The sequence below is a fragment of the Protopterus annectens genome, chromosome 3.part1 (genome assembly GCF_019279795.1).
Source record: "Protopterus annectens isolate FY-2018-M chromosome 3.part1, PAN1.0, whole genome shotgun sequence".
Classification (NCBI taxonomy): Eukaryota; Metazoa; Chordata; order Ceratodontiformes; family Protopteridae; genus Protopterus; species Protopterus annectens.
This window is the reverse complement of record NC_056732.1, coordinates 422,192,222-422,218,433: the sequence shown is the minus strand read 5'-3', so window position 1 is coordinate 422,218,433 and position 26,212 is coordinate 422,192,222.

The window sequence follows — 26,212 nt, the reverse complement described above, 5'->3', positions numbered from 1 at the left end:
CACAAACTAAAATAAAAATGTTTACTGTCTTTAGTGCTCCTCCTCTTTTCTCCTTAATGTATTTCTTAACTGCTCTTGTATTCTGTAAAGGACACATTTGCTTTAATTGGCTTCATAATAAATGACTGAAGAAATCCAGATTGATATGTATTAATTAATCTCATCCTAAAATTATATCAAGCCATTTAAAAGATTACATTTGCTAAAGCTAAATGGCCACTGGAGTACTAAAGCATAATTCTTAATAGCTCATAAGTCAGCATATTTTTGTCATGTAATTATAGGGCTGGTTGTTAATTGTTCCATTGTCTAATACAAAACACCATAAAACTGAATGTTGAGCACTTAATTTATAAGATGTGAGTAGCCCAGATGCCAGTTTTAGCAAGCACATTACATTTACCACTTAGTTCTGGCTGCTATGAATGTTGCTTGAGGTTACCATAGATTGCAAAATCTAAAATAATGATATCTGACTGCATCCTGAGCTGTATATTTAACTCAATCCATATTAAAGAAGGGAAAGTCATCCACAAGAACAGCACTGCTAAGAAATTAAAAAAAATGTAGTAATTATGTTAAACAGGACACATTACCTTGGAGAGAAATGCTTGGCAGTTTAACATTAACCCAGCACATAGGAAGTCAGAGAGTGTCAGGGGACAGCAAATGACACATAATGTCATGCGTAGGCAGTAATGTAATGCCACTTTATTTTTATCAGCCTAAAGATACTGTATCCTGTAAACTAGTGTCTAGTAAGACTCATATCACCATGTTCATAATGCAGGCAAAACACCAAAGTCTTCTACAAGGTTAAGGAGGAGCTCTCTCTTTCTTCCTTCCCTTCTGTTATTGTCATTGGTAGCATTTAGCATCAGCAATTTAGTGTTCTGTATGTTTAATCACTGTTATACTATTATTTACCTGCATAACAATAGTGTTTACAGAACAAAGAGAGATGAGAGGATAATGAATGTGAAACTCATTATCTGTCAGGCACATTTAAAGTATAGTGTCACACTTTAAGACTGCATTGAGGCATTTGGCAATTTAAGTGCCGTGATGCATCTTGCCATATTCAAAACTAATTTATTTGGGCCCTTTTTTTTTTCAATAAAAAGCTTTGTGAACATTTTACTGAAACCACAGCCCAAATAAATTTAAAGTTCTATTCAGTGACGTCTTGTAAGGCAGTGGTCCATTGAGTTTAATGGCACATCTCTGCACATGTACAACATGAATCTATTAAACTCACTGGACACATTTTGCAGTTTTCCCTGAGTTGATGTCACTGAGGTTAAAGATCACACTTAATCTTTAGTGACATCATTGCAGGGAAAAGGAATTTTATGAGGAGTATTTCTCCTTACAGAAAACATGAAAGAAGTTCACAGATGGCTAAAATGCCTAATAGGCACCAAAAGCACCACATAAGTTGGTGCAAAAGTTAAGTCACATAAATGTGACTTACAGTTTAATTGATATATTATTAGCGTGCCTGTTTCTGAATCTATGAACGGTGCTATATTTCTTCTACAATGTGTAGATGCAGACATAGCTGCTAGTGTAACATACCTCCTATGCAGATGATCACTGAAACCTTTCATCTCCTTATGAACTTTAGATTGTTCATAGGTTCATAGGTATATAGTAGGCTAATGACTATCAAAGCCATTATAAGCCTAGCTGTGCAATCCAACCCAATTATGTCCCTATATATCATGGGCATTTATTAGGAGGGGGGTATGTTAAGAAGTTTCTAGAGGTTAAGTGAGGGGTATGTTAGTCTGGGCATTACTGTTTGCCTCTATCAGAAACATTGGGGCCAAACCAGGAGTAAACTTCCACTATCTCAGCCATTTGTCAAGGTTGCAATTAAACAGGGTTGGGGATAAACTCTGCTTCACAAAGATGGACAGCCTGTTCCAGAGCATGGGGATCCTCTGAGACAAATATCTGTCTCATATTTAATGAAGGATAAAATCTGTTCCAAAGTAGTTTGTTTAGGCCTATCACTTCCTCTTTCACCTTGCTCATAACATGTTATTAATGCCAATATGGTAAAGTACTTTTTGTTTGTTTTTGTGTTTCGAATCAATGTGTTGTGATTTTAACAATGTTATGTATTTTTTCTCTAGATCCTGGCAGTCATATTCTCTACCTTTTATAGGAGCACATGGTATTTGATGCATACTTTATGGTAAAGTCTCCAAGTACAAAAATGTTTACTTATGAATGTTTTCTTTTTGTTAGGTTTCAGTGTTTTTGTAATTGATCGTAGTTTCAGCACATGGAAGTGGACAGAAAAGTAAGATATTGTTGTTCAAAAGTATTTATGTAAATCAGACTATCTACTATAGAAGCACTGGGCATGCAATATAAATTGTTGTGCCTGCTGATTAGCTCTTCTAAGTGTCTCATGGGAACTCTCCCTGGTATTCTGAAAGACACAGGTTCAAATCTCAGAGCTTAATTTTTTTCTAACCTTTCTTTAAATATATTGTTTGGTGTGGACAGTATACTGATGCGTGACCACAAGATTAAATATGTAACAACTGGGATGTGCATTAGGAATGACCGATATGCTTAGGAACACACATTCTTCAGTTGCCTCACTGGTTCAGTGGACAGCAAAAATGGAATGGCATTTCTAAAGGATCTACATTCATATTCCATCTGAGACGAGTCATTTTTGTTTGAATGCGTTTCTATAATAAACACATAACACTGCTGCATGACTACAATGCCCACACCCTGCAACAACCACTCCTAAAAGTGTCACTGCATCTACCTGCTTTAGGGATTCTGAGCTGCTGAAATTTCATCAGTCTTAAACAGTCAGGCAGTGCAGTGGTTAGTGTTACTCTCTCACAGCACTCACTTCTCAAGTTTATTTCTCAGTTTAGGTGTCTTTTGGGTAGAATCTGTACATCCTCTGTGTCCACATGGGTTTTCCTTCGGTACTCTAGTTTCCAGCCACAACCCAAAGATGTGCTGTAGGTGAAATGGCAATTCTATAAATTGTCAACTACTGCTCATGCTTTGTGTCCATGTGACTGTGAGTGTGTGTGTGTGTGTGTGTGTGTGTGTGTGTGTGTGTGTGTGTGTGTGTGTGTGTGTGTGTGTGTGTGTGTGTGTGTGTGTGTAGGATTACCCTGTGATGGGCTGCTGTCCCATCCAGGGATAACTCTGTTTTGTGCACATTTATTAATGGGATAGGTTCCAGCTCACCTTTAACCAAGAAATTGATTAAGCAGGCAACTGAAGAATGCATGGAATAAATGAAATCTGCACAGTTTAGCAAAAAATGTTGTTTTGAAACTATATTGTGGTCACTGCTTGTGTAAGATAGTTCTAATACTACGTAATATGACTTAACCAGCTCCCTAATTATGCACAACTTGTGCACTCCATCGGGTTCTGCTGAAAATTTATATAGCCATTCCTGTTACTGGTGTGATAGTGTTTTCTGCTTCTCTAACTCTTTTTATTTTTGCATTCCCTCTATAATAAACAAGTTCACGTTGCAGTACAAGGGACTGTTACAGCCCAGGACCACTACCTTCCTTTGTTGGATTTTTCCTAGCACATTTCTACCACAGTTCCTTTCAGCTGCATTTCCCTACTGTTTTCTGATGTGGGCACAAAGGCAGTGAGGTGTGGAAGCCCACATGAGCATATTACTCTGTAATTATCACTTAGATCCTTTCTTAGAAGTGAAAGCTTATCAGTCAAGAAGGCACTGGGATCCTAGGCTTTTCTTAAGTCATTCAAGGTATAAAAAGGTAGTGTGTTGCTTGGCCACAAACTACTATGCAGCAGGTTATGTTATTTAGACACATAAATATTGATTTAGTAGCAGGGTAGTCTATAGTAATAGGAAGTGAACCCTCATGCAACTATAAACATGAATAAATGTAGAATCACTGATTGTTTTCCTGGGCAGTGGACTGCTAATTTAGCTTTCTGATAAATGTCCAGTTCATTACAGAGAGAGAAGTTAATTAGTTTAATATACCATTCAACTGTCAGTGAGGTGTGTACCTGACAGCATACCAAAGGGATAGTAGTTGTGCATTAGAAGCAGGAGCCATTCAACAGTCACAACTTCCAGAAAACTAAAAAAAAGCAAGCTGTATGGTCTGTAAATTATAACCTAGTAATTATGTTCCCTGCATGGGCTACATGAATTGCAGTGCTACTTGTAGTACAGAAACTCAAAAGCACAAATGCAAAAAAGAAAAAAAAAATCAGATTAGGTCATGGATTTTTATGTAGTATAAAACCAGCAAGATATGCAACACAAATACACTAAACTTGAATGGCCTTAGCACTCAGGCATGTTTCACCCTACTAGATAGCAACATTTCTCTAAACAGTCCCCTTGTGTTCTCTGCCAAAATATGTCTTTTACTTGTTGTTTGTCAATGAGCATCCTGTCCTCATTCCTCGTGTTGGACCTCAACTTCCTGTCAAGTATCATGACTGAGTCCTTCCAAAAGTCCAAATATGTCACATTAACAAGGTTCCATCTATCCAATTCATAGGTTCATAGGTTCATAGGTTGTTACTAGGCTATCGGCCCTAGGGCCTATACAAGCCTAGCCATAACAATTCCCTGGATATTTCTTCCCACAATATTTACTTCCCTAGACCCCTGTCTAGCAGGGCAACTGACGTGATCCTCAGGGTGAATTTCCTATCTCCCATCTAATCGTCAAGGTTCCTTTTGAAGAGCGCAAAGGAGGTGCTCTGCTTGACATGTATGGACATTCTTTTCCAGAGTATGGGGAGTCTCTGGGTCAGGAACCTATCCCTCCAGCATGTTTTGTTCATTGTGATGACAAGGTTTAGATCCCTGGAATGTGTGGCTCTGAGGGATTTGGATTTCATTAAGTGGAGCATGTCCAACAGCCCAGCTCAGGGTATGACATGGCCTTGTATGTTAAGCAGAGATCGCCTCTGAGTAGACGATATGCCACAGAGTATAGCTGGAGGTTTTTTAGATGATCAGTATAGGGCATCTGCTTTAGGCCTGTGATTCTTTTAGTGAGGTATTTCTGCGGCCTTTCCAGCTTTTGCAGATGTCTTGTGAGGTACATACCAAATGAGGCGTTGTACTCTAAAATGGGTCTAATGAGGGATGAGTACAGTGGGACAATGACCTCCTTTTTTCTGGATGAAAATCCCTTAGTGATGAGGTGTGCTACATAGAAGGATTTCCTGACTGTTGTGGCGATGTGGTTATAGAAGGTGAGACCACTCTCCACCTGTGTCCCTAATTTTCTCATCACACTTTCGGTGTTTAGTGTACTGCTACCTAAGTGGTAATTCATGGATACATGTTTTTTCCCAAAGGGGATAATTATACATTTCTTGGCATTAAGCTTGAGCCCATGGCTCTGGCACCAAGCATCTGTTTCTGTAAAGGCCATTTTGTAGAATATCCACATTATTTGGGGATTCAATAATGGCTCCCTTAGTCCCTTAGTGTTGGCCTGTACAGAGCGGTCCCAGGACTGAACCCTGAGGTACTCCACTTGTCACTTGTCTGGAGCTGGATTTGGAGTCAGCTACTTTTACAGTCTGGGTTCTGTCAGTAAGCCAATTGGCAACCCATCGAGTGACGTAGGGATTTATGCCCAGCTTAGTAAGTTTATCTATGATTCCAGAGTGGGGGATGGTGTCGAAGGCCTTGGCAAGTCCAGATAGGCTTTGCGGACCTCCTTACCCTTGTCCACAGCTCTGGAGACTGATTCAAAGAAGTCAATCAGGTTCAGGAGACAAGATTGGCCCTTCATGAACCCAAACTGGGTGAGGTCCAGTGTTTGAAGGTTGCCAATGTCTTTGTTTATAAGTTCCATGATAATGCGTTCCATGCCCTTTCTGTAATGCCCATTCTGTGATGACCCAGTCATAGAAATGATTAGCTTGGCCTTTGGTACACATAGCCATAAATTTCCCCATCTGTAAAAGAATTATCATGCGGTAACATCATCACTCTGGGTATGGAACTTTACCGTAAACTTCTGTGAACTGCAGGTGAGACTGACAACTGAGCTTGAAATTGACCAGCTTCATACAGAACGCACCGAAGAAAGTAATGTTTCTACCCTCAGTTCCAGTATCTCAGCTACAGAGTGTAAGGATATATTGTGTTGTGTATCTGTTAGTCCACAAAATGCTAATACCAAATATGTTGCCACTTTGGAAACAACTCATGTGTATCTCATGTCCTTTCTGTATGATGCCTTAAGAGTTCCTTCTTTTCCTCTGGTCACTCTGCTATTTTTCTGTATCCATACTGCCTCTAGCTTACACATTACTACACCATTTCTTCCTAAACAAATAGATGACATATCTACAGCATTCTCAACCATGTTCTATTTTCCTAGTAATGTAGTCTCATCCTGTGTTATCCTACTCTCTCTAGTTTATGAGCAGAACTTCATTGGACCTCTCATGCCTAGGGCTTGCCCTTCTTCTAGGGAAGTCTTTGTCTCTTTATTTGCCTTTGCTACCTGTCTGACTTCCTATCTATTTTTTTCTATTCCTGCCCCCTTTTCTCACATATGTATCTTTCTATATGTCTCCCTTTAATTCACAAATAATCCCTCCGCTCTGTCTTTACCGTGCCTGAATTGATACTTTTCTTCCTGATACAGGACTTAACTCCCTTCAGAGTCCACTTGAGTGCACAATCACAGTTCTACTCTTGTAGTTTCCTGTTGTCTTCGCATACTGTTCCCATTAAGCCTTATAACAGATAAAACTGACAGTACCACACATCTGCCCAAACTCTCCTTTCTATCTTTATTCTAGGGACTGAGAATCTCCACAATTCATGCTATCCAGACTGGAATGCACAGTTCCACCTCTATATTATTTGTACTCTGTCTCTTCTGCCTGCTCTGAATCCAGGTATCTCCATGGCCAAATCCCCCTTTCTAGTGTAGTCAGAATCTCCTCTACTTCCATCCAGTATACTCTCTATGTAAGTACAGCATACAACTCAATGATATTTTAACCAAAACGTCTGGCACAGCAGAATATTAACTTGATCATGATGGATTGACAGACTGATGTCAATAACTGATGTTTGTGTTATAGGCAAAAAACAGTAATTGTATATGTGACTCACTCCAAAAGGAATGGTGAATATGGCATCTGTGAAACTGGCTATTAGTGTGATGGTCTTTCACTTTAATGTAGAGGCTTTCTAAAGGCAGTGCTGATGATACTTCTCCAGACTCTGTAGATGATATTGATAAGTCATCCAGGTTTCACATCAAATAAATGTGATTATTTGAAATACAAGATGTGGCTACTTGTAATTAATTTATCACCTATGTGCTTTTTAGAACTTCATCTGACAACTGTTTATCATTCACTGACAATGAGGAATAATAATGCTACTTGCCTTTCATTAAAATTACTTCTGAGTTAGGGCATCCATAGTTAGGTATATTCTTCTATGGAGTTTAATTTCTCAAAGTATTTTAGGTTTCTAATACTATGATGGGAATGAACCCCACTCCTAGGTCAGGGAATAATTAGAGTTCATAGCTTCATAGGTGTATACTAGGCTAACCAGCTCTGGGGGGGTCTTTATAAGCCTGGTCAAGCATTTCAAATGTACTCTACTTGTTTATGTCCCTTAGAGATTATTTTAAGTTGCATATGTAAGCTAGGACAAGATTTAGAGGTTGCTTCTGTCCATTTGAGAATTGGATGCAAAACCTGGGGTGTATTTCCAATTTCCTATCCTCTGGTCCAGGTTTCTTTTAAATAGGGATAGGAAAGAGCTTTGCTTTACATTGATGGAAAGCCTGTTCCAGAGAAGGGGAATTGACTGAGATTCATACATGTCCCTTCAGCATGTCTTACTTATGTCACAAGTAAATGTTTAAATCCTTAGAGCAACTAATTCTGATGATATTCATTTTGTGGATATATATATAAAAGGTCCATCAGAGTGGGATCCAAGGATGCCTTGCATGTTGGCTATAGAGTGCCTCTCAACAGTCTGTAGGAAACAGAATGTAGAGATAGGGCTTTCAGGCAGTCTGCATAAGACATGTTGCTTTTGCCCTGTCTTCTTTCTGTGAGGAGCCTCAGTGAATGTTCCATGTGTCTGGTCAGTTACATACTGGATGGGGTGTTGTACTAAATGATGGACCTGATGAGGGCTGAATACAGTGGAACAATGACTTCCCTGTACCGAGATGCATGCCCTTGCTTACAAGCTGAACAGCATAAAATAATTTCCTTATTACCTTAGACGCATATTGGGCAAAAGCCAGGTTAATATCTACATACAGACTCAAATCCCTCACTACTAGTTCTTCCCTTGGGGTATGTTATCACTGATGTAATTTCCTAGGGCAGCTGACTTCCCAAATGTACTTTAGTGCATTTCTTGGCATTGAGTTTTAAGCTGTGGCTTTGGCACCAGTCATTTGTCTGCATTAGTCCTTCCTGTAGAATGTTAGCATCTTGGGGGGATTCTATGACTACTTGTTTACAATCATCTGCAAACTTGTTTAGCCATAGGCCTTTAACGTTGGTCTTGACTTCCAAGAAGTAGATGCCAAAAAGGAGTGGATCCTGCAAAGAGCCCTGAGGGACTCCACTGGGATATTGCATCAAATGCAATATCCCAGTGGGATATTGCATCAAATGCCTTAGCCTGGTCAAGGTAGGCAGTACACACCTTTTTTCCCTCTTCCATTGCCTTGTTGATCTTCTCAAAGAAATCCACCAGGCTGAGTAGGCAAGATCAGCCTTTGAGAAAACCAAACTAGCTTGGATCCAGTGTTTAAAGGTTTTCTATGTCCTTATTAATCATGTCCATGATAATTCTTTAAATGGCTTTGCATATGAGACTAGTCAGACTTATGGGTCTGTAGTTCCCAAGGTCCATTGATGGCCCACCCTTGTGTAGAGGGATGGCCATTGCAGTTCTTCATTCACAATGCAAAAAGCCTGTCTTAAGGCTATGATTAAACAGCGATTCCATTGATCTCAATAGGTCGTTTCAAGCTATTTACGGATCCATCGATGCAGTGTTTTTGGCCTTAGGGAGTGCATCTAGGACTTGCCTCCTATTGGGGGGGGGGGGGTTGTTTGATGATATTTCCTTGAGGATAGCTGGGTAGAGAGGTGGGGTAAAATTGGAGCTGAATTTGTTGGCCAGCAGATTTGTTATATTTTCTGGTTCTGTGTAGATAGCTCCATCTACAAGCAGTTATGCACACTATTTTATACTACCTTTGAGGTTTCAGACATAGCTAAAGAAAGCCTTGTGTAGTCCTTTGCCTGGGAGGCTATCTTTACCTCAAATTTGGCTTTACTGCACTTAATTTGCCATCTAGATGTTTAGTTAGATTGATGAGATTGTTTTTATCATGCTGGGCAAAACACATCCTAAGCTTGGCTATGACTTTTATCTTTTGTTGTATAACCTGTTTATGCCTCGTTTCCACTAGGGAGGTTTGTTATTTTTTGAGTTAATTCTGGGCTCATTTCTGGTTGGCACAGCTGTCTCTCTGTATTTATTGACATGAATGTACAGGATTTCTGTGAAAAAAAACATGCATAGGCAGCTGTGTTCTTAGGGTTTGGGGGAAAGGGTTTGGGGGAAAGGGCTTGACATTTTCACAGGTTATCACTTAGCAGCAGCAAGTTTACCTTAGAATAGTTCCTGAATGTTACAAGGTTAGCCAGGGTCACAGAACTGATTTTTATTATGAAGGAGACAGCTTTGTGGTATGACCTTATCAGAGAGGACACTACACTGGGGTGAGTACAGCACTGTCCCATATTTGAGAGTACCAGATCAAGTATGTTTGCACCCTTACTGGGCATATGGACAATCTTGTCCAAGGTGTTTGTGTTTACAAAGTCCAAGAATCTCTGATCCTGTAAATCTGGGGTCACAAAATTACCCCAGTTTATTGGGGAGTAGTTTTAGTCACCCATGGATATAGTATTGGGTTGAATGGTGAGAGCCTCTAGTAAACTGAAGTATGAGTTACGGGATTCTTGGGTCATAGAGGGTGATCTATAGCTTGGAAAGATATATTTGTCTGTAGGAATCTGGACACGAACAAGTTCAAGCAAGTCATCCTGTTTGACTATTCTTGAGGTGAACTTGTTCACATTGTTGACATTGTAGCCCTGCATTGTCAGGGTTGTCTCTTCGGCTTTAAACCATGTCTCAGTAACTGCACAGATGTCCACATTTTCCAGGGTGAGGAGACCTTGGAGAGAGAGTTAAGTATTCATAAAATCAATATTGTTTCAGTCATTGTTATTAGCTAAGAGTGCTCTACTCAACATCCACAATATACCCAGAACTGCCCCCTTCTGTAGTTTATACAAGGTTACATGCATTGGTAGTAGAGTTAAGCATCATTGTATATTCTTTTTTATTAGACCTGCTGTTCCTACTACTGTTGGAACTGTCTGGGTATCTTTCTTCCATATTTCTCTCATTTCTGTTTGCAGATCCTCATATTTTATGACTTTGTCGTTCTCTGTAGCAATTTCAATGGTCAGTACTACTTTTGTCTTTTTTCATGGTCCACTATACATGTTTTTCTTGCATCTATTTTTTGAACTGTTGGCAGCGGGTGATCCCTTCTGGTATAAACGTTATCATTCTCTGTAATGCTTTGTGGTTCATGTTTCCAATGCTTCTCACCTACTTCTTTATTGTAGTGTTTGCAGAATCCTAAATGCAGCAGTAATGCCACATTATTGTACCTTACAGTATACAGGCCCAATGTCATGAATGTACCACACCCAGCAACAAGATGTGCAGTTGTTTCCCGTTCTGATTACAGAACCTGCATTTGTCTGTTTCTCCATTTTCAATGGAGTCTGTAGGAAATAAAATATATCCATTTAAATTAATCTTGCAAACTGTAACCGAACTGCTAAGCATTTCAGAAATAAAACTAATACCATGCATATTTTATTTGTTTGTTTGTTTATTTATTGATTGATTGATTTGTTTTCCATTACCAGGAAAGTCCAAACTGGATGAGAACTCCTTTTCAATGGTGACCCATGGAGAAAAGCTTCATGACATACTGTTGCATAGTTTTATAATGAATTCAATGGCTCCCTATTGAAATGTCAGCACTAGTAACACCAAGTTCCGAAATGAAACAGATGGAAAAGCCAGGAGAAGAGTGACTCTTGGACATCTGTCTTCTCCTTTAAAGTTCTTTTTTTTTTCAGGGGGGCAAACCCTCATTCACCTTGAATTTATATAGACCAACTCTAAGACTGATATACCTCAGAGGAAAGGGAATAATATTCCAGGAAATGGTTGTCTCGGATTTGTTGGTATGTGTAAGTCTGTTTTTTCAGCCATTTAGTCTGTGTTTCAGGACTCACTCTAGCAGGTACCAACATTTCAAATGGTTACCAAATTCAACACATGCAGAAAGAAAAGACAGCTACATAGTTTTGTAGTAGGTAAAAAAACAAACAGTAAAATTCTAGCTGGTTGGAGAATTATTACAGTTAATCAAGCTGTGGTAAAAGCACATACTGCTACTAATTCCCACTTCAGGAATACTATGTTCCCTCTCTCTGGAAAAAGTCAACCATTATGCATCATCACAAAGGAGGAAATTCAATAGACATTACTAGCCTTAAATCCTATAGCAATCTTATCCCCCCTCTCCAAAATACTTGAAAATGTATTGAAAACAATTGTTAAACTATCTTATGCAGGAAGAACTCCTATCCCCCCGCACAACATGGCTTCTGCCCTTTCCATATTACTAGCATTGTACTTCTGAACTATATAGATACTTGCAATAAAGATAGAGATAATGGCAAACTAGTCTCCTCCTTATTTCTAGACTTGTCTAAAGCCTTTGGCACAGTTTGTCACAGCAAACGTCTACTTCAAATGTCCTCATTTGGTCTCCCTCAGCCCACACTTCTATGGTTCAAATTCTAGCCATCCAATAGGAATCAGTTAGTAAAATGGCCCTCCACCCTCTCTGCATACCTCACAGTTATCACTGATGTACCACAAGGATATATCATTGGTCCCCTCCTCTTCAACATTCTCACCAACACCCTTCACACATCCACACAACAGGCTTCCCTATTGCAATATGTAGATGACTCTGCACTCATTTGCACATCTGGCAATATGGCATACCAACAAAAGAAAAAATTTGGTCAGGAAACTTTAACAGCAATTGAAACATGGCTTTGTAACTCACAACTCATGCTCACCCCTAAGAAAAACAAACAACTATTTTTCCCTAAATCCTTCTCCAATGAAAAACAAAATGTAAAATCCTCTCTCTTGATACTATAACCATTGAAGTCGCTTCTCATAGCAAGTTATTAGAGATCTTAGTGGATGTTAATGTTAAATTTGGCATATACAAACTCACATAAGAAAAACTTATCAAAAACTAGGGATGCTTTACAGAGCCAAAAACTTTCTCACCAAGCAAAGAAAGCTACTCTTGCCAGTACTTATCTCCTCCCCAAACTTCTTTATGGCTCTCTCATCCTTACTAAATTTCAGACATTTCAGGCATCACAAAAATCAACAGTTGAACAATGCTGTAATTAAGTTGCTAAATTTGGAGCAAATACCCCTTTCAAAACCCACCAATGTATATCACCTAAATTGGTTAGAACTACGTCGTCAACTAACACAGCTTCATACCACCTATAAAATTATCCATAATCCATCTGCTTGTCCAGCACTAAATAACATTCTACAGATCTATATTCCCAGTTGGTTATTATGATCCAGTAATCAAAAACTCCTGTCTGTCCACAAACCTGTCAAATTTGCTAGGCATTGTCTATACTTGTGCCATGTTGCTAAGGCCTTGAACTTGTTATCTGTATCCATCAGGTCAATAACTTTCCTCTCATCCTTCAAAACCATTCTTAAAGACTTCCTAGCCAAAAGATGGTTCTGTCTTTCTCAATACCAGGATAAACTATATCCCTAAATGTGAACAATGCATATTCATAGCTTACATCTCCGCATTATCCCTTCTTCAGATCTATTAATTTCTCTCCCCTTGGGTTTCTCTCTAAATATGCCATATACCTGCTTTTCTCTTGCTTTGTATTGCAATTCCTGTTTGTACCATGCTAACTTACTTTTAATTTCTCTTTAAACTGGCTACAATTTCTCTAACTATTAAATCATTGTCATATAACTTGTAGCTATTCTTACCCAATGTTTTCATACTATCCCCCGGATTCATAAAGCTCGGCGCAAGGCCGGTGTAAGGCCTGCGCCGGCCGTGCGGCATATAAATGGTGTAGTAGCGCCATATGCATATTAATGAAGGTGCGCCGCTACCACATCCACGTGCATAGGACACGTGCGCGAGTGCATGGGGCGTTACTAAGCTGTGTCAATGTCGGCTGGCGATGAGCAACCTAAACTGCTGAATATTATAGCCTGCCTGCAATAGTAATCGCACCTATCAGTGTCCGTGGATAATGAAACATATGCAAAGCATGCAAGACAGTTCCCGGCCATGCAAAATGGAGAACCAAACAGAAATGCATGCAACATAATATGAGTTACCATCCATGGAACAAATGATATTTAAAATCGTGTGTCCATAATGTACTGCACTGTCAGAAGTTATACCCAGTGGAAGTGAAGCGCATCATGTCAGTGCGCCGCCAATACACACGTCTAGCCCCATGGGTATGGTCACCAGCAGTCCCACAGTGGTAGTGATAGTACACAGCAGGGCAGTTGTGGCTATATAACAACCGTAAAGAAACCTGACAGTCCAAATTGTATACCAAACACACACAAACATATGTATATTAAAATGTGCTATACACATGAACAGGAACGTAACCGTCACATACACATAGGATGCTATATGCGGAACCGGGATATCCAAAAGTAGAACCCATGCATGCAAATGCAATACGCAACAACCCCTGTATAGCACATAACCCGCACCCATGTCCGAATGTCCACCAAATCCAGCTACCAGCCTTGCGCATCCGTACACCTACACATAGCGAGTATTCCCCATATGTAGTAGGAAGTATCGTCCTAGGCAGTGTCTGGATTGCAAATATGTATCCCACTTTTGTAAACATCCCATCACAGGTACATAAATCCAAATGCCCGCGCGTTAATGTTACAGTAAAATGTGTGTACATCCCACGTGGGATAAGTAACCTGTTGAAACCTCAGAGTTGTTTACACGCCATGGTGTCCATGACTGTACACACCTGGACAAAACATGTATGTGTAGTCACGGTACTGTTCAGTTTCTACACAGACATGCAAATCATACTACGCAGGATGGAACAGCTGTCCAGCATGCAGGTCACTCCACTAGGGTTGCCACCTGTTCAGATGGCCAAGGTGGGACATCCCTTGTAGAAATGTGAGAATTAGCAGGATAAAACATACCCCCGGCCAGTGCAAAGGACAGAATTACACATGTATGCCAAGATAAAAGCTTATGCCATAGCATTTGAATAGCTTATGCTATCCCAAATAATAGTTATGTGTACCAGATACAAAATACCTGTATCATGCAACTAGTAAAGAAAATAAGAAATATATTATTGTCTTAAAATCACAGGACATTTGCCATGTCTTAGGTGTCGTCGCAGGACACAACTGTCCAAAGTGGGACCTCCCTCGCAAAGAGGAACAAGTGGTAACCCTACTCCCCACTGAATTATCGACTGTATATATTCAACTCAATCACATACCGACACCACCTCTCAACCTATTACAGCAACAAAACCTGGACAAAGCCTAAAAGGATGGGTGGACAAATAGGGACAGATGTAATTACTGCTCTCACAAGCTTCGAAAGTTCACTGAATAATAGTATGTACATAAGCAGGAAATGTTGTGAAGGATGTGGGGTAGTCCCCAGTATTACAGAGGTCCGTACATATATACTGTAACAAACCGTCACATATGTTGACTGTACTACTGCATACCCATAGTTAATTCATAGTTAAGTCATGTGCAAAATAATAACCCTCGTAAGAATGAATACAGGAAATAGTCAAATGTGAATGGGAACACCACTCACCGTGGATTATGTATCGTAACCACCCCCACCCATATTATGTATTGCCAACATCATAAGCTGCTGACAGATGCCCAAACACCTGTGTCTGTAAACACAGATTAAATATTTAAAATGGACAAACCCCGTCCATGTGCTTTGTCTGACATGTGAACATGGTCAGGGCAGTTCCGTACACCAGGCGGACAAGCCTAAACCCAGATCACCACATGAACACCCTGACAATTAAAGACCTGTATGTGTCAGGACTATAAGCCTTTGGGTTCTGAATATCCCTGCAGTGATTAAATATGCAGCTTGGGTCCAGAGCAGTAGGGAATAGGGAATGTGTAACATGTAGTACCGCATTTTTCCCAGCAGGAGAATGGATGCCTGTGATGTAAGTGAAGTGGTGAGGCATATGTTAATGTGGCTATGTACTATGGGTATGCATATAAATGAGTTAGAACACCAAACGTATAGTGGTTACAGCATCCGGCCAACGTGAATGCAGTCCCGGTTGAACAACGACTACAGCACATATAATGTGAAAGTGTAATGAATGCATCTGTGCTGTACAGACAGTTAAATATGTAAAGGTGAACGTGTGTTTCGCAAACATCCGTTAACCGGATTACAGATAATTACTGGTACTGTCACAAGTAATAAAGCCCACGTAAGCACAAAGACGTCGTAAACATATGTAACCCACAATAAGGATATGCATGCGTGCCTGCGCGTAACCCACAATAAGGAAATGCAAGTGCGCCTGTGAGTGTGTGATCTGCTCACAGCATAGTAAATGAATGCTGTTTCCCCCATGTTAGTTATACATGGCTCAAACCTGTTAACTTCGTAAAGTATGAAACCGGACAAAGCCATGCAAACTACCAGTACAAATAGGGACAAACCCCAGATTTGTGCCAGAACAAACATAGAAAGTGGCTAGAATAACGGGTGTGTCAGTAGCATGGATTCTCTGAAGGGTATGCAGTCGTAACCTGAACTGCTTTCCAGAATTCCCTACCATAAGTCTCAAATGAAATGCCACTACATTGCCAGATAGACACAGGTTTATGTAAAACACAGCGAAGATAAAGGGGCAACCAGCTGTACACTCTGTGACAATCTGTATAGTGGAAAGGTATGGTATGGATATAGATATATGTATATACACATAATCCACAGACGTAAACCAAAGCAAATTATGAAATGAGGAATGTACATGTATATATGTATACACAACAGACTTATGTCCCGTAGATATGACATATGTACATAAATAGGCCACGTTATATCTAATATGGGTAGACAAACAGACATGCAGGAAAGGTGAATAAACCACAGCATTCCAAACCATTGGCCAGAAAGTGACAGTCCAGCAAGTTCTACACTTTAAACATGCAGATAGGTGTCCATTGCAGGACTCCAAAAATTGTTTCTTACGTAGTGTCAACTGACATTGACGCAAAATAAGTGACCGCAGCAAATATGAAATAGCTGTACATGCAGCAGTATCAGGTGCAAGGGTGATGACACATGTGTCGATAGAATGTATGATGTACGAACTGATATCCGGAGAGTGGGGAGTGCATATAAGTGTCTCCACACTTCAGTACCACACACACTAAACATGTGTAATGGGTACTGTAGAGGGTTGTCAGTTATGGGAATCATGGGTATGCAGAAATGGGCCTAGGTGTTGTTTGGCAGAGATTTCGTAGGCCCGCCCCGTGGGAGTGATGTGGGTATAGCACACGCCTATATTCTCAATAATGGGGCAAACCATCCACTGGATATTGCAGAAACCATTTTGGCAATATGTAGGGCCCTATATCAGTGTCATGTAGGCGATTATCATGGATGGACATGCGTATGACCAAGATGGTACCCATAACTGTTGTGAGAATACTGGCATACCCATGAATATGGATGTTATGAGTGTTACTAATCATGTAATGGAAATGTCAGTCACTATTATCTACCGCACAGTTCGTAATGCCTTGCCAGCAATTTACCAGAAAGGCACATCACTATGACAAATGTAACAAGGGCAAAGGTCAAACGTCAGGGCGTTTACCCATAATGTGTACAGGTTAGAGGTATGAAGGTAACCTGTCCAAAATACATGTACAGAACTAGTGATACTAGGTGGACAGGTGAGAAGAAAGACATCAGGACAAATGCGAAAACATGTACAAGTCACACGCGTGTACTCCGACAAATGTGAATGACAACGTATGCCCTGTGAATGTCAATGTGGAAGGTTAATAGACACAAAAGTAATGTGTCCCTCAGGGTGTCATGCAGTGTCACCATAACAATGTCCAGTCCCCCAGACACGTACGTGAGCTCTGCCACTGACGGAAAGCGCAAATACCGGCGCACACATACGGTGCATGATAGACAAATTAGTGTGGATAAGCAGCTGTTGGCCTGTGTGAGGAATACAACTGTCTGGGTGGGTGTGTCCTGCAATATCAATGTAATGGCATGTGGCCTGTGATGCCACCATACAGTGTGTGTATTGGTGTCAGAAAGTTGATATTTTGTATCAGACACATACTCCGCAACTGTACAGATTTACGCAGAATGTGCAGAGTTCTGCCTCATATGTTTGGTGTGTTCCACATAACAACAGTAACATTCTGGCACTTTCATGATAACTGAAGACATGAAATAATGACAAACATGTGAGTAAGACACCAAATCCGACAGAAAAGCCATACTAATGCAAAACCTATTATTGTGTCAACTATCTACGTTTGTAAGAGCAATATGTCAATACTGCCCCTATGTGTCCCACTATCAGATAAGGCCTTGTCCAGCAACTTGCTCTAGGAGGTGGAGTGGTATGAACAGAAACAGATACATGTGTGAGGAAACAGCAATAACGACTGCAAGATAACGCAGAAGGTATGAAATGCGCTGCAGTAGGACGTGCAGTACTGTCCGCAGGTATGTGCTGACATGTCAAATAACACAGCAGTCTACATGAAGAACCTATAGGGCTATCACGTTTACAAATGATGATAGTGGGACATACCCACAGCCATGCACACAGCACAAATAGACATACACACATCAAAACTAGGCCAAGATACATGAAGCCTCCGGCATGTACGAGTACAGTGAGATTACAGCAAGGATAGATGTCTGCCAAGATATACAGCAAACGCCTGTAAGGGCGTATAACACCGCCCGTAACACGGACGTTGCATGGACAATGTTGGGATTTGCAACATACCCCATTGGTATGTGAAAGCTATGCAAATATGCGATACATGAAACAGTCACTGTCCATGCAAGAGCAGAGTTATGGGCAGAAAATAGATTTTATATATATATATATATATATATATATATATATATATATATATATATATATATATATATATATATATATATATATATATATATAGAGAGAGAGAGAGAGATACAGACATACACACACACACACACACACACACACACACACACACACACACACACATGTGGCAGGGCTGCTAATCGAACCTACACATGACTACCCTATCACACTACAGCATAACGCATTTATAGAACACGCTACCGGGATTACTAAACACAGCAGACACACAGGCATTCTACTAGGTGCGTGTCAACATCCGCAAAGACAAAGACATCAGCAGGATACATCTGTGTTGCGAAGCATCTAAAAGCATAACCTGAGTCCCCAGGCAGACAGGAGCATGCACACACACACACACAAACACACACACACACACATCTGGCAGGCCTGGGAATCGAACTTACACCTAAGCACCCTATCACACTACAGCATGACGCATTTACAGAACACACTACCGAGATTACTGAACACAGCACTCCCAGAGGCATACTTCTAGGTGGGTGACATCATCCACAAAGGCAAAGATGCTGATAGGGAATGTATGTGTTGTGAGGCATCTAAAAGCATTACTATGTCCCCAGGCAGCTGGAAACACACACACACACACACACTTGGAAGGGCCGGGAGTTGAACACACACCTACCTACTCTAACACACTACAGCATTATGCATTTACAGAATGCGCTACCGAGATTACTGAACACAGCACTCCCAGAGGCATACTTCTAGGTGGGTGACATCATCCGCAAAGGCAAAGACGCCGATAGGGAATGTATGTGTTGTGAGGCATCTAAAAGCATTACTGTGTCCCCAGGCAGCTGGAAACACACACACACACACACACACACACACACACACACACACACACTTGGAAGGGCCGGGAGTTGAACACACACCTATCTACTCTAACACACTACAACATTACGCATTTACAGAACGCGCTACCAAGATTACTGAACACGGCACTCCCAGAGGCATACTTCTAGGTGGGTGACATCATCCGCAAAGGCAAAGACGCCGATAGGGAATGTATATGTTGTGAGGCATCTAAAAGCATTACTGTGTCCCCAGGCAGCTGGAAACACACACACACACACGCACACACACACACACACACACACACACACACTTGGAAGGGCCGGGAGTTGAACACACACCTACCTACTCTAACACACTACAGCATTACGCATTTACAGAATGCGCTACCGAGATTACTGAACACAGCACTCCCAGAGGCATACTTCTAGGTGGGTGACATCATCCGCAAAGGCAAAGATGCCGATAGGGAATGTTTAGAGAGTGAGCGGTCTGAAAGCATATTACCGTCCCAAGGTAGACGTACACAAACACGCCAGTGCTGTCATCGGGCCAACTAAATATCTATGGAGCACAACAACACTAAATAGATATGGGATGCGCCACAGACAGTACACCCTTCGAGAGAGCAACAAGTGTGTTCAATGTAGGCATCCATCATGACATTGAAATTGGACATCTGGTGCCTGGATGACCACCATGGCTATACAGGATGTCAATGGCCATGCGCACACGCTTAGTATCACGCATCTGTGTGGAATGTACTGTGTGTCCATCTACACAATGGCGTACTGGGCATGCTCACACACTTAGCTGTTGCAAAGGGTCATCTTGCATGCACACGGAGTCTAATCATGGAAGGGTGCAGTGTGGAATGTACTGTGTGTCCATCTACACAACGGCATACTGGGCATGCTCACACACTTTGCAGTTGTAAAGGGCCATCTTGCATGCACACGGAGTCTAATCACGGAAGGGTGCAGTGTGGAATGTACTGTGTGTCCATCTACACAATGGCGTACTGGGCTTGCTCACACACTTAGCTGTTGCAAAGGGCCATCCTGCATGCACACGGAGTCTAATCATGGAAGGGCACAGTGTGGAATGTACTGTGTGTCCATCTACACAATGGCGTACTGGGCATGCTCACACACTTAGCTATTGCAAAGGGCCATCTTGCATGCACACGGAGTCTAATCACAGAAGGGCGCAGTGTGGAATGTACAGTGTGTCCATCTACACAACGGCGTACTGGGCATGCTCACACACTTAGCAGTTGCAAAGGGCATTCTTGCATGCAGATGGAGTGTACCCACAGAAGGGCACAGTAAGGTATAACTGCCCTCACGCACAGTGCGGTCACACATGCAGTGACCTGTACACACACAGCTGCCATCACAGCTGTCACAGGTGCAGGTCACACACGTACACACTGCAGTGTACACTGTAGCTGTCAAGTCAGCACCATGTCATTGGTGCAGCACTACACAGCCTTACGGTCACACAACACCATGTGACACATGACCACTGGGCTGTACAGTGGTGTACACCAGTTGTGCAGAGTACACACGTACCAACAGGGATCCAACAGGTGTTATGCATTGCAATGATACCAGTATACATGAACAGGTGGGCTCAAGACATACCATGGCCCTTACACAGCACAGCTGTGTACCAATGAACACACGTCTGGGTATGTCATACATGTGATTGTGTGGATGTGTGCATGGACTGCACACACAACACATACATACATGGCCTTTGATGTACCTCGTGCATAACACTGGCCTAATCAATGCTACACACGCGAATTGAAGGTGGGCCCATGTCTGTTGAATGCTCACACTACAGGGGGTAGCAGTGTTGACCGGGACACATACTCTTGTACTGGTCGCCTGTGACACCCGTGATATCATACCGCAGTCCATGTGTTATGTATGTCAACACACATGTCCAACAATAGCAATGCATACAAACATGGCAACAGGAGACACATGTGACATCTGTACTGCGCATGCAGCAAACATGCATGTGCAGTGGCCGATGTCCGTAACATACTTGCACATACCTACGACATGCAGACGCAATGCAGACCCATCATTGACATCTGTATATGGTGACATACAAACAGCACGTATGGAGGGATGTGTGTACATAACGTGGTGAACCACCTGTCTAGATGTATGTGTGCAGGGGGTGGCTCACAGTTGTGTCACACACCATCCTATCATGCCATGTGCTAACTGTATGCTATGTTGCTGTTACGTGACGGTGCTGACATAATGCATACACAGCGGTCAGGTGTTAACAACTATATGTCATATGGCACCTGTAACACCTACAACCTCCCGTGTGTATATAGCAGCACATTTGCCAGATATAGCGTTGGTACACATAATGCAATCAGTACCACTGCATGTCCATCAAACGTGTCATCATATGGCAGGTGTATCATTCCCAGCACTGCCATGTGTGTCCGAATGTGTGACCAGGGATGCCACATATCGCGGAGAATATGTCCCATTTGCTACACATCCCTGTACACCATTGTAGAGATCTGTACATACGTCAGTGTGGGAAGCATGACGTTCACCGGTGAGGTGCATCACACACATCGGCTGTCCGTATACACATGTGTGGTCACCACAGTGTGTGTGTGTCTGTATGTATGTCTGGTGCTTGGTGTGAGTGTGTATGCTAATATACGGTGGGAAATTATCACTGGCCCCACGTGTTGACTAACCCATAATGGTGATGCATTGCACAACCCTGTTGATGCCATAGGTCCCAGCCATACTGGCTACCTGTGCATGTCCCTTCTCTGTGACATGTCATGTGGGTGCATAGTTAAAAAAACACAAAACAGGTGATACTATTAACAAATCACGCTAGTCTCTACGAAAATAAAAAGATTTATTCCGTTCTGTTAGCGCTTTCGTGCATTAACAGATAGATCTGAAGAAGTGCATCTATCTGTTAATGCACAAAAGCGCTAACAGAACGGAATAAATCTTTTTATTTTTGTAGAGACTAGCGTGATTTGTTAATAGTATCACCTGTTTTGTGTTTTTTTAAGTTTGTGTTTTGCGTTTTAATTTACTAGTTATGTGGGTGCATAGTACTGTGAGGGTGATGACCACACAGGCAAAGGTCCCCAGCTGCACACTATGGGGTGTGCGTTACAGTGGTGTACACCCCGTGAATGCGGCCATGTTCACGTACTGTTACAGGGTCCTACTGCTGCACAGTGTGGCCTCCAGCTACCAAGTGACACCTCACATCATCATTGGCCAGGCCGCTGTGTACAACCCCTGCATCATGTCACCATACCTGTAATGTGTCCTGCTATGTATGTCACGTCTCTGTCCAGTGTAGCTTGTGGCACTGACCACATGCGTCAGGTGCAGTATATGTGCAGACATCTGTGTCATGTTGGTGTGTCCAACAGTCAGGATGAGGGTACATGTAGCATGCTGATATTGCCAGATGTGCCTCTGTGTACTCCACAGTTACACTTGGGGGACTGCAAACACTGCTACCTGTAGGCACATGCAAGTACACTGTAGGAGGGAACCAGGGTATCACAACCAACATGGTGCTACAGATGTAACCGAGACACATACCGTGAACACATCACAATGCATGCTGCACCTGCACTACATGGTGTGACTGGTGCATGTCGACAGTACACAACCTATGTCACATACACAACTCAGTATTCACACACAACCACTGCAACATACACATCCCTCACTATGCATACACAGGTATTACATACACCTCTCACTATGCTGTTCACCCTGTGCATCAGAATATTTGTGCATAACCCTGCACCGATGGTGTGGATGACAGGGATGCGGCACAGGCTTCATCATATGCACAGGGTGATATGTTTGCCAGGGGCATAGGCTGCACCAATGGATAACATTATGTGTGTGTGTAAGGGCCGGTGAGTTGTCTGGACATGTCTGTGCAGAATGCATGTGGATGTTGTGGAGCCCTACAGTTGTGTTTGCTGTGTGCGCGTATGTGTGTACACAGTTCTGTCATTTGTGATGCCAACACAGGGTATAATTGACAGCCCCAGATTGTACAGTGCAGGTTGTACAGCTCACTGTGTCCATCCACGGCCACATGACCTGTGCCTGCCCGGGGTTGCACGGGCACTACCAGGTGGAGGTACAGAGTGGCTACTGTCCGACGACACATGTCCGCTGGAACCATGTCCCCACTGAGACCATCCAGGGCCATGTCCACGTGGCCTGCTGTGTCCTGGTGTTGACAGCACAGCACCAGCTGCACTGCTACTGCTACCGGCACTATGGGAGCGGGCATGTGAAGTGGCACGCTCACGTCAACCTACACTAGGTGGTGTTGCTGGCCTACGTCCACGTGGCCTACGCCTCACTCCTACCGGGTGTTCCAGCACAGACAGCTCCCGCTCGCGGATTGCCATGCCTCGGTCAAGGATTCCGACCATGTCACCTAGTCGCCTATCCAGAACATTAGCAATCTGCTGTTGAGCATTTGCCAATGTCTGGATGTTGTCAGTTAGGGTATGGATAGCAACCCTCTGCAGCCTCTTCCCTTCTCTGTTCTGCTGTTCAGCACGTGCCTGTGCTGCCATTACAGTCTGGAACATGCATCTGGTGATACCAGCTGCTGCGCTCTGTCCTGCAGGTGCATGTCTGCCAGAGGTCCTCCTACGAGCAGCACCGGCCACATGCCTGTGTGGCACATCTGCAGTCATTACACTGACACCATGGTGTGTAGACACACCTTCTGTAGCCACCACACGTTCCTGTTCCATGCCAACAGACGCTGACTGTCCTTCCTCTATGGCCACCGGTGATGCGGTATGTGTTGGCAGCAGAACTGTGTGCAGGGAAGAGCGGGACATAGCTGGGATGGTAACCATTGGCACAGATTCAGCCCCTGACAACCCTGCCTGTACCTCATGCATATGTTCATCACCGCTAGTATCTGTGGGGACACTAACATCAGATGGACCGCAGGAGGGTAACGCACCTACATCACCTGTGAATGCAAAGAAATACTGTAAAGTACAATAGACACAGACAGACACACACACACAGACACACACACACACACACACACACACACACACACACACACACACACACACACACACACACACACACAGACACACCATGCATGTGATTTGTCAGATGGCATGCAGCATGCCTGCGATACAGCAGAAGGCATGCAGCTCAGACATTAATAGTGTTAGTAAGCATACCTCCCTGGGGTGCACACTACAGCAAGCAGGTGTCATATCAGTAGCCATGCAGTTCACACAATCATGGTAGTATGCATGCATCCCGTGATACACCATGTGGCCCAGAACAGGATAACAGTACACATGGCTGACGTGACCTTGACATGTAATCTGCTGACATGTGCATTAACATGCATACATGTTTGACACAATGGTGTCCTGACACATGTACAGCATTATAATGGGCTTCACATTGCAGTGTTGTGTGTATGCCCTACAGATAGAATGCATGTTTAGCAAATGTGCATGAGCATGGGAGGGTAGTGTGAGCCGTCTACATTGCTATACAGTGTGAAGTACACACACTGTGCCATTGCATGGCAACATGAGGCATGTATGTTGCTGTAGAATGCATAATATGCACACATTGCATAGCCATAACTGCAACACAGTCGTGATGTTCGACAGATCGTATATGGTAGACTTCAGTGACACCTCCAGTAGCTGTGCACAGGCTTTTAGGTTGTCCAGTGTACCACATCAACTGTATAATCGGTCAACTAAGGCTATAATTGGACCATGTGTGGACAATGTGCAACAGGGTGTATACACATCCCAAGTACTGTGTGGCTACATGTCTCTGGCCATCCCCCATGGCCATGTGTGCACATGTGTTGGCCAGTTGTGTGTGATGGGCATCTTCTCCACATGTCTGTGTGGTCCCATATGACATACACCCATACATGTCAGATATGTCACAATCCACAGGGCTATGCAGACAACGGGTTGTATGTTTGGTATGTGGGGTATAGGTCATGCGATAGTGTGACATTATTGCAGACAGAACACTACATGTCTGGGACATGTCAGGTGGCACATCACAATGTGTGCACCCAAAGCAGGGGCATATGACACAATGGTGACACTTGTGGGCTGCCCATATCACAGCTCAATGCGTGGTACTGTGTGCGTACCACACATGTTGTTCCAATGCATACTACATATGCCTCCATTGTAGAACACCTCCACCGTTGTATGCACAGCTGACCACACATGTCGCAATGACAAGTACTGTGGTTTCAAGTCTGTGCATCATTACGTTTGAATATATTGCACATGGGTGGCGTGTGTGAATGCATGATGGTGCGACCTGCATATCGTGACTGGAACAAACATCAGGTGTGCAAGTGTTAACTGGCCACATGGCAAATATATCTACACTGTAACATGCCTGATACTGATGACAGTCTCACCTGCAACGGACCCATGTCTGTGTGGCATGCCAGAGGTACCTGTATAGGGGTGACACACCAGTATGAACATTATCCATGACTGTATGACAGCCACAGGTTGCACTGTGCATGTGCACACATTCACCTGTGTAATAGCATATAGTAGGCACATGTGTGCATACACAACGTAGCATACTGTAGTATGCAGCATGTGTGTCCACATACCTGGCATATGTTGTTACTTTACATTATGTACAGTGACACATGCAACTACATGGGATATAATAGCCATATGTGCATTACTGACTTACCAGGCAACTCCAGGCTCATTGATTGGGAGACACCCACCTCCACGATGGCAGCTAGTGTTTCTGGATGCTGTTCCCTGGGTGTCCCCAGACTGGCCAGTAGCTCCTCGGTGTGTGTGAGTGGGGGCTGGGTTGGTGGCCCACTACCTGTTCCACCTTGTTCCCTGGTGATTGCAGTG